Source organism: Leptonotus elevatus, chromosome 9 (assembly GCF_054856555.1).
Source record: "Leptonotus elevatus isolate MCC_2025b chromosome 9, RoL_Lele_1.0, whole genome shotgun sequence".
NCBI classification, from domain to species: domain Eukaryota; kingdom Metazoa; phylum Chordata; class Actinopteri; order Syngnathiformes; family Syngnathidae; genus Leptonotus; species Leptonotus elevatus.
Window position 1 is genome coordinate 17,046,445 of NC_141247.1, and position 12,964 is coordinate 17,059,408.

At 39.0% G+C, this 12,964-nt stretch overlaps 1 protein-coding gene across 4 annotated transcripts in view; it reads right to left on the reverse strand.

The window, feature by feature from the left end:
• Positions 1-8,225, reverse strand: part of enox2 (ecto-NOX disulfide-thiol exchanger 2) — a 164,608-nt gene extending 156,383 nt beyond the window's left edge. For 3 of the 4 annotated variants that reach the window (XM_086085302.1, XM_086085300.1, XM_086085304.1), the window contains exon 1: positions 8,073-8,225. The gene's annotated coding sequence lies outside the window, so the exon portion shown is untranslated. The remainder of the gene's footprint in view (positions 1-8,072) is intronic. The other variant, XM_086085309.1, reaches the window with a different exon arrangement.
• Positions 8,226-12,964: the final 4,739 nt, after the last annotated feature.

Here is a 12,964-nt window from a genome sequence, read left to right on the forward strand (position 1 = left end):
CAGCCAATACACTGTAGAATATTCAAATGAGCGTGGTTCCATAAATTTGTGCTTGCACCCAGATGAAGGCACTGGGTCCAGTTGGAGAGATCTATTTGACATTCAGCTTACGTCCTCCTCCCCCCTTTAGTTAGTTTGTAGGCAACAGCCAATTAAAGGGACACCACGGCTGCCGAATCCCACAACAGCCTGAGAGGGAAGTGGTAGAGCTTCTGGGAACAGGTGGAATATATACAACTTAAACTGTTTGTTATCTCCCTTGTCCTTCAATTTAGCAAAGGACAAAGTTTTTGACTTGATCTGCTTTGGGAATTTTGTTTGCGCGACGAAATCCAGCCTTAACTGCATGGCGGGATACTTGTGCGGGCAGTTGTATTTCATTTGGAATGTGAAAATACACTAATTGGAACTGCAACCCCCATAACATGACCTTCAGGAATGGCAATATGTCATTTTCTCCTTTTCAACCAGGGATGAATATTGACAACAAATGGCCGCCATTGATCAATCCACCCTTGGTAATTTGACATGGCTACTGGTAATTTTTTGATGGCCTATTTCAGTCGCATTAGGCTGTGACGTTCAACTGACCACATCATCCCATTTTCATGACACTACTCCGTGCTACCCTGCTACACATTGTGGTGATTTGTTAACGGTTATCACAAATGTTTTTTTTGTGGAAGGTACTATAATATCTGTCGTGAAATACCTGCTATTTTGTGGAAATTTGCTGTTCAAAACTGTTCAAAAAAATTGACGGAAAAATGTCACTACTAAAAATGCAGAAAGCGATACAATTTTTTGCCCACGTTGAAGCTCAAGTATGTTAAGATAAACAATTCCATTGGATCCAAATAAAACTGACCTACGATCAGCGCAGCAAAGATTTGCGTCGGCGGACGAATCACTGTGATTCCAGTCTATCCCCGGCGTTCCCCTTGTGGAATCGCTCAATCAAAAGGCCTTTTTCAGTATAATTTGAAATGTTATGCAAATTCAGATACACCTACGCTTATTTGCGAATGCTGCAATCGAGGCAAGAGCAGCCCTAACAACAACATGCGGCATTCTATCAAAGGTCACTTCAAAAACACCCCTATCAAATAGAAATGTGTAGCATTGAAGAAGTCCAAGCATCTTTCCAGCATGCGGATAAGAGTGTGAATATTAATGTGATGATTAAGTCCCCATAGCCACATAATGATCTACAAGATAATCTTCCCATTTTCAGATTTGGAATTTTCACCTTGTGGTACAAAGCACATGCTAACGCATGACCCCCTTGGCATTGTTTTTCCATCTCGCTATTGTCAGCGAAGGCCTCTAAATGCTGCTTCTATTCGCTGAAATGATGAGCAGATAGTGTTGCTGTAATCCCAGAGCATGTCAGTGAGGGGGGAAAAAAAAAACACAGAGGCTGCGGAGAACAGTACTCCATGGGGACAGTCTTAAGAGGAGTACACAAAGAATCTGATAACCCCAAAGAGACAAGAGCCTTCCGGGGTGATCACTAATTAGGATGAATAAATGAAACTCTGTAGGCTACCGAAAGTGTAAGGCTAAGTATGATTAAAGGCATTTTCCAGCAGAAAAGTGTCAGACCATCATAAACTGCCAACACTCACGAGTACGTTCAAACATACTCGCAATTACAAATAAGTTCGAATATACTCTCGAGTACATTCGAGACATACTTGTAGGCCAAATGCTACAAACTTAGCATATATGCCCATAATGCTACAGGGTGTTGCCTAACACCTACACAAACAACTGCCAGTCTTTCATCATTTACCTGATCAGTGTCATAATACGTCATCAAATGTCTTCCCGCATTTCTGTAAATCCCACAACCAGAATATTCGCCCCACCCCGCAATCTCCCTCAGCAAAGAAACCATTAACTGTAATGAGAATCGATGGGGGTGTTAAAGGTATTGACAGTCCAGCGCAGTAGCAGCTTTGGTGTCATCTTTATTAGTCTGGAAAAGAAGCGCGCCTCGCTCTCGGCCGGCGGCACTAAAAAAAGAGTGTATTGATCAGAAGGTCAGGCCAAATGGAATTCAGATCCTTTCGTTCTACGTGTCACTCGACAGTCTCCTCCTCACAGCTGTCCGGTCCTCTTTCTGAAACAAAGGCCAGTTTCGCATGCAATGAAGGTTGAAAGACTATGAATTAGTTTGACAAGTGTTGTTACGTTGGAATTCTAAAAAAGCAGAAACATCCCCTTCAATCTTGATAACATTACCTAGGGAGTTATTGAGGGGTGTTAGATTATTAGATACATAATCGAATTAGCTCGTTTTTAGCCCTATTTCTTTCCATATACTCCAGCTACTTCAATTGCTAGCTTTGACTTCCGAGGCGTTGACGTTCCATCATGCGGTCTACAACACTTCGAAATCATACAGTGTACGCAGAGCTTTAGTGATTGACAGATGGTCTCTCCAGGATTTACTTTTCCAGCCCAGGCTGGTATAGGCAACATATTTCTCAGTGACCCTGAACACAATACATGCTGTAGAAAATAGATGGATGGATGTACCACTTGATAGTGACAAGGGAGTCTGACAAGTCTGCCGTGTCAAGTGTGTCTAACTAATAGGGGTGTGAATTGCCTAGTACCTGGCGATTCAATTCGCATCACGATTCATAGAGCACGATTCGATTCGATACTGATTAATCCCGATACAAATCTATAAATTGATTATTGCGATTTTATTTTTTTTACTCAAATTTAGAAAATACTAATCAGTAAACTTGTACATGTACACTGTAAGATTTGTATGAAAATGTATTTATTTATCTGAAAATGCAGGCTTATAACGGAGCCACTGCATTTAACAAACAGGTTGCAGTCTGCTTCATGTTTGAACAGCACTGAAATAAAATATGAAGGCTTAATGTTCCATTGATATAACATTCGTCCATGCTTAACTCTTTGACTGCCATAAACGTTATAAAACGTTTAGCATAAACCTAGGGAAGGGCGCCGAGGACGTTAAAAGACGTCCCCTATGTTTTTTTTTTTTTTTTCAAAAACGGGTGCAGGAAAGCCTTGGGCAGCTGTGCTGCAAGAAAGTGGCGCACGCGAAGAGGCAATCTGTTGTGCAAATGCTGTTGCGTCTCCTTGCACGCAGGAGAGTGTTACAAAAAGAAAAACTGTCGTTGAAACATCCACATATTTGTAAATAGCACCACAGTTGCACACATTTGTAAATAGTTTGCCAAATTGTTGTCAAATTGTTACACTGTTGAATGTAAATAAACGTATTTTGCTATCAAAAAACACTTTTTCATTCTTGGTGGTAGTGTTTTATAGAAGTAAAGCACTATTTAGGTGTTTGTGGCATCACTCATGGACAAAAATAAGTGTCAAATTCACTAGAATGCATGAAATAATATTGTTTCACTAAAAGCTTGATTTCTCCGTATTTTGGTCCAAAACAGACGAAATTGGGTCAAACTAACCATTTTCTATTGTTGATTACTAAAGAACGGAATAAGGTTTTCTGATGAAAGATGAAAGTCCAATCTTTCATTTGGTAGTACGTGTGTTTCCATAGTCCAAACAGAACATTTTCTGTGGACCTTGAAAGATCAGTCAAAATGCTTAAATCGGCTGGCACTGACGGCATCCCTTTTCTGAAAACGTCTGGCAGTCAAAGAGTTAATGTGTGAATCCTAACCCTAAGTAAGACGTTTTGTTGAATATTCCCATAACAAAACATTTATGTTTAAAAATCGATTCGGCCGTCGCGATATATTGCTGAATCGTTTTTTTCTAACACTCCTACTAACTAACCACATTTTGAACACTGACTGAACTAATTTGTAACATGGCTAAGTTGACACCTAAAGTCTTTCGTAGTACAAAGATTGACCGGTTACATCCCCATTACTTTATCTGTTGACGACATAACAGTTGCAAATGTTTTCTCCTTGTCATTTTTACAGAGGTAAATAACTTATGAGACGCGATACACTCAACACAACCAGTTGCTATCCTACCATCTTGTTCAATTTCACATCACGATCAGGGAATTAGTGGCTCGGTTGAACTCTTGACCATTTTTGGAACAGGTGTGATCGCGAGGGAGGGAAAATCCAGCCCGATTCTCGCTACGTGTGTACCCTGCCTATGATATGAGGCTTGGTGACGGAGAGACATTGTTTTTCATTTAAATCCTCATCAAATCATCAAAAACAGTCGCAACCTTCAATGACAGCCAACTCATTAGCTGTAGTTAATGTGATGAAACATGGATTCAAACCAACGCTTTGACTTTAATCAGCAAGCAATCACACATGATCATTTTATAATTTCGTAGAGTTAATATTTGAATATTTTCGAGTAAATAATAAACATACTCATAAGAAGTTTTTTTTGGGGGGGGGGGGGGGGCGCTGGCAGATGGATTAAAGTTTTTACAGTGCTTCATCTGATTCCAGCATTTCCTCTGAGGCAGGAAAAGCAGTCAAATCCTTTCACACATTTATCCAGATGTCTCACCCGCTGCAGCCATCCTGGTTTTAGAGCTTGGAGTCTTTTCAAACGCTTTGGCAGCTACTCAGAAGCTATCTTTCATCAAAAAGTCACAGTGACAGCATCGAGGATAGATCTAGCCAGTGTGTGTGCGTGTGTGTGTGTGTGAGGGGGGTTCTGGATGGTGTTTCACACAGCGCTATTATTTGAGCAGCTTTACGAAGAATCCCGTTAACCAAATTAGCGTGTGGGGAAAATGAGGCTACCACCTGCAGCTCAGCTCTCACTCGAAGGAGGCACACACCTCGGTTTTGACTGACGGTTCAATGGTTACATTGCAATGAGGTTTCCATCCACTCATTTTTATTCGAATTTTCAAGAAATGCAAAAATAAAATTTAATGGAAACGCTAGAAATTCGAAAAAGGGCCCATAATTCGAAAAAAAAAAAAATTACACTTGGAGGGGGTGGATTCTGAAATGTATCGGGGAAAAAAATGAATAAAACAAAAGAAAATGTTTCATGTTTGGGGGGGACGACAAAACCGAAATCTTTTTGGAATTAATTAAAGAAGCGAATATTCGTGCAATTTTAAATGGAAAACAGCAAAGAAACGCTACGGTTTATCAAGAAATACAAAAGCAAAGTCATGCGACGCCACTGCACGGTGCAGTCGCTTCCTGTTTTTCTTCTTTTAAATTACTGGTGAATCACATCTATAAGGTGTATAACGCCACCTACAGCAGCGGAGTCCCCTCTCAATATTCGCAAAAGAACACAACCCCCCCCCCCCCCCCTCCGAGATTCACAGGGATGTACACCCCCACATACTTGTCAATGTGAATGAAGTTCTCTAAATTACTGGGTTATGAAATTAATTTACTTCACACCTTTAGGAGCTATCACATATGATTATACAGCATTGGGATATGGTGGCAAGGTTGCTACTGAATGCTACACAGTGGAAACGATAACTACAGGATGTTTCAGCGGTGTTTCGGCCCTACCGATCAATATCGTTAGACACAAGAACATGCGGATGGTTGACCGGTATTGAAAACATACCTGGCCTTGGACGAGTAATTGAAGGATGAAAAGCTTTTGTTCTCGTTTGTACAAAAAACATCCTGCTTCACTTGAAAATCGCATCATCAAATGCAACCAACACCTGCCTTTTCTCATCCAACATTATCACCCCCGCCCCGCAAAAAAAACCCAGGAGGCTCAATAAAACATCACATAATGAGAAATGTCACCTCTCCTCACCGGCAGCGGGGGTGGAAATAATTTGTTTGTATACAAGGCAAATATTCTCAACACAGCTCCAAACGGGAGAGAAGAAGAAAAAAAAAAAAGCCAAGTTGAGCAAAACGCCTCAAGCGCCCAAAGTTTAGTCAGATGGATTGAAGCAGAAAAAGGAAATACAAACAGTGACTGGAGTCGTCTTGTTGGCTGGCACAATTGGTTTAACACAGCCTTTTCCAAGCCATTCAACATCCACTTCCCCGTACAAGACGGAAATACAGCATTACCTGAACAATGGAACATAATTAACGTCGATTTTTTTTTTTACATTTTCCTTTTGATTTTGATTTGCGATGACGCGACATAACACACTTTCTAACTATGCCACTCAGCTTCAATTACGTAAACGCAAAGGAGTGAACAGAGCAGTGGCTGACTATACAAAAGGTCGTGGAAGCGCACACTGGATCAATCAATCAAGCAAGCGGATTAATGAAGCAAAACCTGCTGACATGACAAATATTGATATCTCTATCATGATTTAAATCAAGCTCAAGTAGAAGGAAGCGCATCTATTGTATCTCGAGTTGATTAAAATTATTGATTGAAAACGTTCTTCATTAACAGAATAAAATTGTTGCTTCATATGGTGATGTTTGGTATCTTGTTGACAGCGTGTACTGTTCTAATTGGAAAAAAATAATAATTAAATACAATATTTTTGGTTTGCTTTCATTTTTCATGAGCTAGACTCAAAGATCTAAAACTTTTTCTACATATATCCAAAAGGACATTTCCCCTCATACATCGTTCACAAATGTGTAACATCACAACACAATCTAAATCTGTGCATCATTTCTTGTTTACCAAGATAATCCATCCCACCTACGAGGTGCGGCGTATCAAGAACTGCACAGGTGTGCCTTACGCTGGCCACAATAAAAGGCTAGTCTAAAATGTGCAGAGGCGCAAGTATCTATTGACGTTACACAAACAAAAGTCTACCAACCATGTGCTAAAATATCTCATACATAATATTCATTCCCTTCTTAGCACCCTGTTGAAAAGGACACGTGTCAATCTAACTAGCGGCTAATAAATGACCTCCGCAGTAACTTGACTCACATTTAGATCACACAGCGGGAATCGTGATTGTGCACCTGTCTGCTTGAATGAATGAAAGGTGAAAGGTGCTCGCCAAATGAGGGCTCAGGGGAAGTCAGTCGATGAGACGATTAACATTTAGCAACAGGCGGGCCTCGCTTTGCACAAAAAGAGTCAATATTGACCAGTGACCAGAGCTGCCCCTCTCTGAATGCAGAACACGCGCTGTGCGTAGGGCGTCATCCTCCAGAGGGGGCCCCCTTTTTTGCGCATATGTTTTAAGTTATTTTTTTATATTTAAAATGCATCTATTTACTACAGGATGAATTCATTTATTTCATTACCGCTATTAGCTGTTTTTTTGTTAATAAATGGTGTCAAATGCCATGTTTTGGTATGGTCATTTTATACCTATGATACATTTGCAATGGGGAAAGATGGGGTCCGGGAGCCTCCAATTAAGAGTGCGCTTGTGGTCAGGTCGGTGACGATATACTGTATTGAAAAAATTACCTTTACAAAGAAAACAATGACCGCTTGATTAATATTGTCAGGTCGATGTGGGCGAATAATCGTCTAATTTAATTAATTTCTCAATTAATTCGAGTTGCGATTTAGCCACATATAGCCTACTTTTGACACGATTTTGTCCAGGTCGTAACATTTTAAATAAAATGGGCTTATTTACATGTTTTTATTTTATTTTATTTTAAAGGACATACGTTTTTTTTCCCAAGAGGAAGCACATGTTCTTTAATATTATTATTATTATCATCATTATTATTATCATTAATATTATTATGACTGATATAAATGGGCTATCGCTGCACGTTCGCCGTGCACTACAATGCAAGCAACTTGCAGGCTGTTCCCAACGTACTCGTCACTTTCTTGTGTGTTCAGAAAAAACTCATGGAGAATTTCAAAGCGTTTTGGACTCAAGCATTAAAAGGTACACAAAAACAGACCGTTCTGATATTAAAAACATTTTCTTTTTAATTGACTACGGAGGTGATGTCACTCGCCGAGTGTATGGCATATGCATCGAAAACTTTAATTTAACTAAAGTGGACGCACAAACGACAGCATTGTTATTAGCAGATCATTAATGTAACCTTGTAACGTGTTGAAAAACTAAAAACCTTATTATGAACTTTTATTAACAGCAGCAAGTGTACGAGCGAAGCTAACAGCTAAGCACTATTGACGTGAATAGAGAATAAAAGTATCAAAAGTACCTGGCGGCCAATGGCGCCGTATTAGATGCTATCTGCTCCGTGACGACTCCTCGGAAGTATCCATTCGAGGGCTGGACATTTATTTTACATATTTAATAACTTCTTGATATTTGTAATAAGGGTATCCAAGGCAAAGCTTCCAGATAGCAACCATTAAAGTATCAACAGCGGCGGAAGTAAATACGGCAAGCGAGAAGTGAACACGTGCGTCTGTTGACGTTCGTCATTTCCGTTTACTTTCAAAATAAGAGTGTGCCGTTCATGTTCAAAGTTATTCCATTAATGGCTACCGGGTAGAACGAATGGCAAAAAAAAAAAAAAAGGGAAAGTGACGTTTGAAGATTAAAAGGTACAGATTGGCTATGTCATTCGTAGATAAGATAAAAATGAATACTAAGAATGAAAAAATTCACGTGTAAAATTGCTAATTTTTAACAAATAAAATAATTGTATTTTTTTTAATTAATAACAATTAATACTAATAATTTAAAAATATAGATATGTATAATTTAATGTACCTGTAAAAGGGTTTATTTTTAAGTGTATTGTTTTACAATAACCCAATTAATATTTAATAAAATAAATGGGAAAATGTTCATGTGTATGCAAAATTGTTTATTGTACAAACGTTTTTCATGTGTAAAATATACCAACTAAACAATCTTTCATTAAAAAAAATATAAAACTCTCAATGTAAATGTGAAATTTATTTTACATGTATTTTATTATTCATAATAAATCAATTGACCAATTAATTGATCAAATAAACCAGCATTAAATAATGTACATGCAAACTTGTTCATTATATATATATATTTTTTATTTACAATATATCAATTAACCAATGATTTGATACAAAAATACAAGAAGATAAATGAGTATGAGGCTGGTGACCAGTCCACGATGTAGCCCGTCTCTCGCCCAAAGTCATCTGATTTCCAGCTCATGTGCCAGCCTATCGAACACAAGCACTGCACTGTATGTCGAAAATGGATGAAATGTATAACTCATTTCTGCCGCAAGCTCAGTAGGCTCTATTCAGCTACAAGTGCACATCTACTCTGTTACTGGAGCACAATATCAACAATAGCACCCGAGAAAGTAGTGAGGCAAAAAAAAAAAAGTGCATAATGATTAGTGAATATAATAAAAAATGCATGATTATCCCGGTTATTGTGTCTTTCCCTGTTGGTGGGAGAACGTCCTATTACCCGATTCACAGCAGGTTTTCCCAATTAGATGCTTGACGCAACATGAGACTCAAGTTGTATCACATGCTTGTGTTTTGCTTGCCACTTTGTCAGGCTTTTCCAGCAAAAGCACATCAGTGCAATACCAATGATACTTAAGGCGAAACGCTGATTATGTGTCTTTACTTATGTTATTTTTATTTATTTATTTTCGCTGTAAGCATTTTCACAAGGCATGTCAGCGTGTTAGCATTAGCTGAGACTTTGGGGAAAGGATTTTGTGGATGTTGGGTAAAAAAAAAGAAAAAAGATTGGACTGGGCAAAGTTTCTGATGTGATGACATTTTTTTACCTGTTAAAGGCAATAAAAGAGAAAACGGCTTCACAATTTCCCAGCTTTGAAGGATGTCTAGAGTGGAACGGAAGGCTAAGAGTGATGTTAAGTAAATCATAATTGAACCCTGACATGAATACAGCAAAACACGTTTCCCCAAAGTGTGCTAAAAGTGAAAGGATTGCCAGCGAACCTCATGATTGGCAGCACGTTTCCCTAACATGTCGAAGCAGAAAGGTTTGGACCACGCAGCCTTGATAGGAAAACTCTTCACACTACACAAAAAATGGAGATTAGCTCCAAATTCGATGTTGCTGCGGACCAGAGAAAACATGTCAGTCATTTCAATATCAGCCCTTCTGCAGGCATCCAATATTCTTGTTTGCTGTCCGCCACTCTTTTTCACCAGCGCCGCTCATTAGATTATCCACTCTTGTGCCTCCCAAGTATTTTTCGAGTGCACACTGTGCGGATTGGTGCGATGCGTTCAAGTGTCAAGACGGCATGAATCTCATCACGTCGTCGGTGATCCGCATAAGGCAGGTTTTGTAGCCTAGCAACCACTTATAATAGGTGGCTTTGATTGGGTATTGGACGCCGCAGACAGTATTCTATGGAGCTGACTCTCTCCAATAAGAAAAAAAAAAGTACTTTGATTAGTTTTGCAAAGCGGGTTTGAATGGAAGGATTTCCAGTAATTTACCAAATTTGGCCTAAAAAGGCTAAACTTGTTCACAGGAATGAAGTAAAAAAAAAAAATAATAATTATATATTTTTTTCAAGGTGACTATTACAGTATTACAGAAGAGGATGAGGACATCAGATTTTCAGTATGGTGAAATCAGATGACTTGTGATAAAAAGTGAATATACTTGGGGTGTGTAAATATATGAGCACAACTGCATATTCACTTCTTTTTTTTTAAATCACAAGTCATCTGGTTTCACCATACTGAAAATCTGATGCCGAATACATTAATTAATAACAATGTTTGAATCATTGTAAAACATCACATTTAATGTCCTTGAAGACGATGACATGTATGAAACTCACACAGCCTTGAATGCTCACTGATCAAACAATTTGATTCCATCTTCAATATTCATAAGCGTATCTGCAGTGGCGGCCGCATCTTTTGGCAGGTGACTATTCATCTGCCAGAATTCAGCGTTGCCTATTTTGCATACAAGACAACAACTGTGTCGAATTGGCAGTAATCAAAACGAGATCAAAAATATGAGCTGATGAAACCATTTGATTTGTTCGCATTCATATTTTTGGGGGGGGGTGGGAACCCCCCTCCTAATTTGTTGGCACCCACATCGCTTATAGATATGGCAATGCTATAAAATGTAATACATGCTGTGCAGATAAAGAATGAATGCAGTCGTTTTCTGACCCAATTGAAGCTTTGATCTGCCAGCGATACTTAACATTTCTTCTTTTTTCTTTTTTTTTTGTGGTGACATGGTGACTACGTTTGAACAAAATGCAGCAGGCAGATACTGCGCTACTGTAAAATTAGCGACTATGCTGCATCAAAGTCCCAGAACATAGGATTATGGCTGTCTTTAGGCGATGTGGCTAATCGTGGATGATGTGCTAATCCATGTGAACGTGGGATTTTTTTTTTTTTTAATAACAAAACTACACCAAAGCAAAAGAGAATGAAAAGTTCTGAGAAAATGTTCACTGGTCTGTTATCTTTCATACTATACTAACATTGACTGCTATAGGACTATATGTTGTCAGTTGAAATATTTAATGAATGCCACCAAAAAGATTGGAGACACAGTAGCACCATTTTTTTTGCCAGATGCAGAAGAAGGTCTCATCTATCCAAAATGGTTGCTTGTTTTTATACTATATTAGCCACACCGATGTATCGGGCGACATTGCCTACAATGCCGAGCCCGTGTCTTAACTGGCTTCAACGAGTAAGCATATTTTTTTTAGGGGTGTCAAAATGAGTGTGTTAATTTTGAGTTAAACGTGCGATTAATGACCGCCCCTTACTTGGAAAGCCTGTACTGGGGAAATTCCAGCAGTATTACATTTAAAGCTACTGAACGTAGAATATTCCATTTGGAATCGGTGCACATACCCTTCTTCACATACACACCGCACACATTACGTCCCATCCTCAGACAAGAGGTGGGAAATTTCGAACCCGAATCCGGTCTGAAAAGTATTGGCCAGAGGCTTGCAGGAGTACCCATTGTGAACAGCTAAGGTGTTAATCTACTAATTAGAAGACATTTCAGTCTTAAATGGTCAAATAAAAAGGCTACTGTAAAGATATTTTGGGGAAAAAAGTTGTATTTTACAATTTTAAAAATGTGCAGAATTTCCCAAGTTACTTCGTGTTAAAGATTAGACAGCTCTTAATATGAAAAGAAAAATGCACTGAGCTGTCACCAACGTCTTACAAATGCAATTATGCCATCTAGTGGCAGATATTTTACCTCAACGCAAATCAATATCACACTCGTTTTTTTACAGTACAGTACATCTTTTTAATTTTAACTAAATTTTATGAATTATTTTGATGCAGTATTAGTTTTTGTTTAACATTTTTTCCACTTTTATATAAACAAGAGCTTGAAAACATAGGGAATTTTTTTTGTTTAATTGTACATTTAGAACAGATATAAAATGTGTGATTAATCGGGAGTTAAACTATTGAAGTCAAGCGATTAATTCCAATGAAACATTTTATCCCAACAGCCAACTCATTCTACTGTAGCCGTTCACGTTTCGCCATTTTGACCGCGCCGAAAACGCTAACTAAAGAGACGGTATACGATTGTACAGCTACGGCTGTTCGTCTAACTGCGCAACCTTCGCGTCTCATTCCCATCAGTCGCCGCTCGCTTCGAACGCTCGCCTCAGGGCCGATGTCGGCTGCGAGAACGCATCATGGCCGCGGTGGCCATTCAACACTTCCTCTTCCAGCAAAGCCTTCATTCCCTGCATGTAACATATATATATATATATAGGCAAACGTCTAATGCAAACAATTGTGGGGAAAACGTCTTTTCCTTTCCCCACACTTTGGATTAGCCCTTCCTTAAAGACGACTGCTGAATGCTCTGGGAAGTGAGCGTTCCGTACAGTATGTGTTTTCTATACTACGCGTGTGCTGCCGCATACTGATTGTGCCAGCACACACATTCCGGCAAGTGATTGTCTTTCTTATATTCTTTCTTTGTCATGAGCCCGCCGCGCATTTGGAACACACGGCGCGCTCGGCGCAGTTTGTTGTCTGTGTGACCAGAAAGCACAAGTGGACACAACAACAGGTTCCCCTCCTATAGATTCAATTTATACACTCTGTATGTATGCATTAAAAAAAAAATGATGAAGTT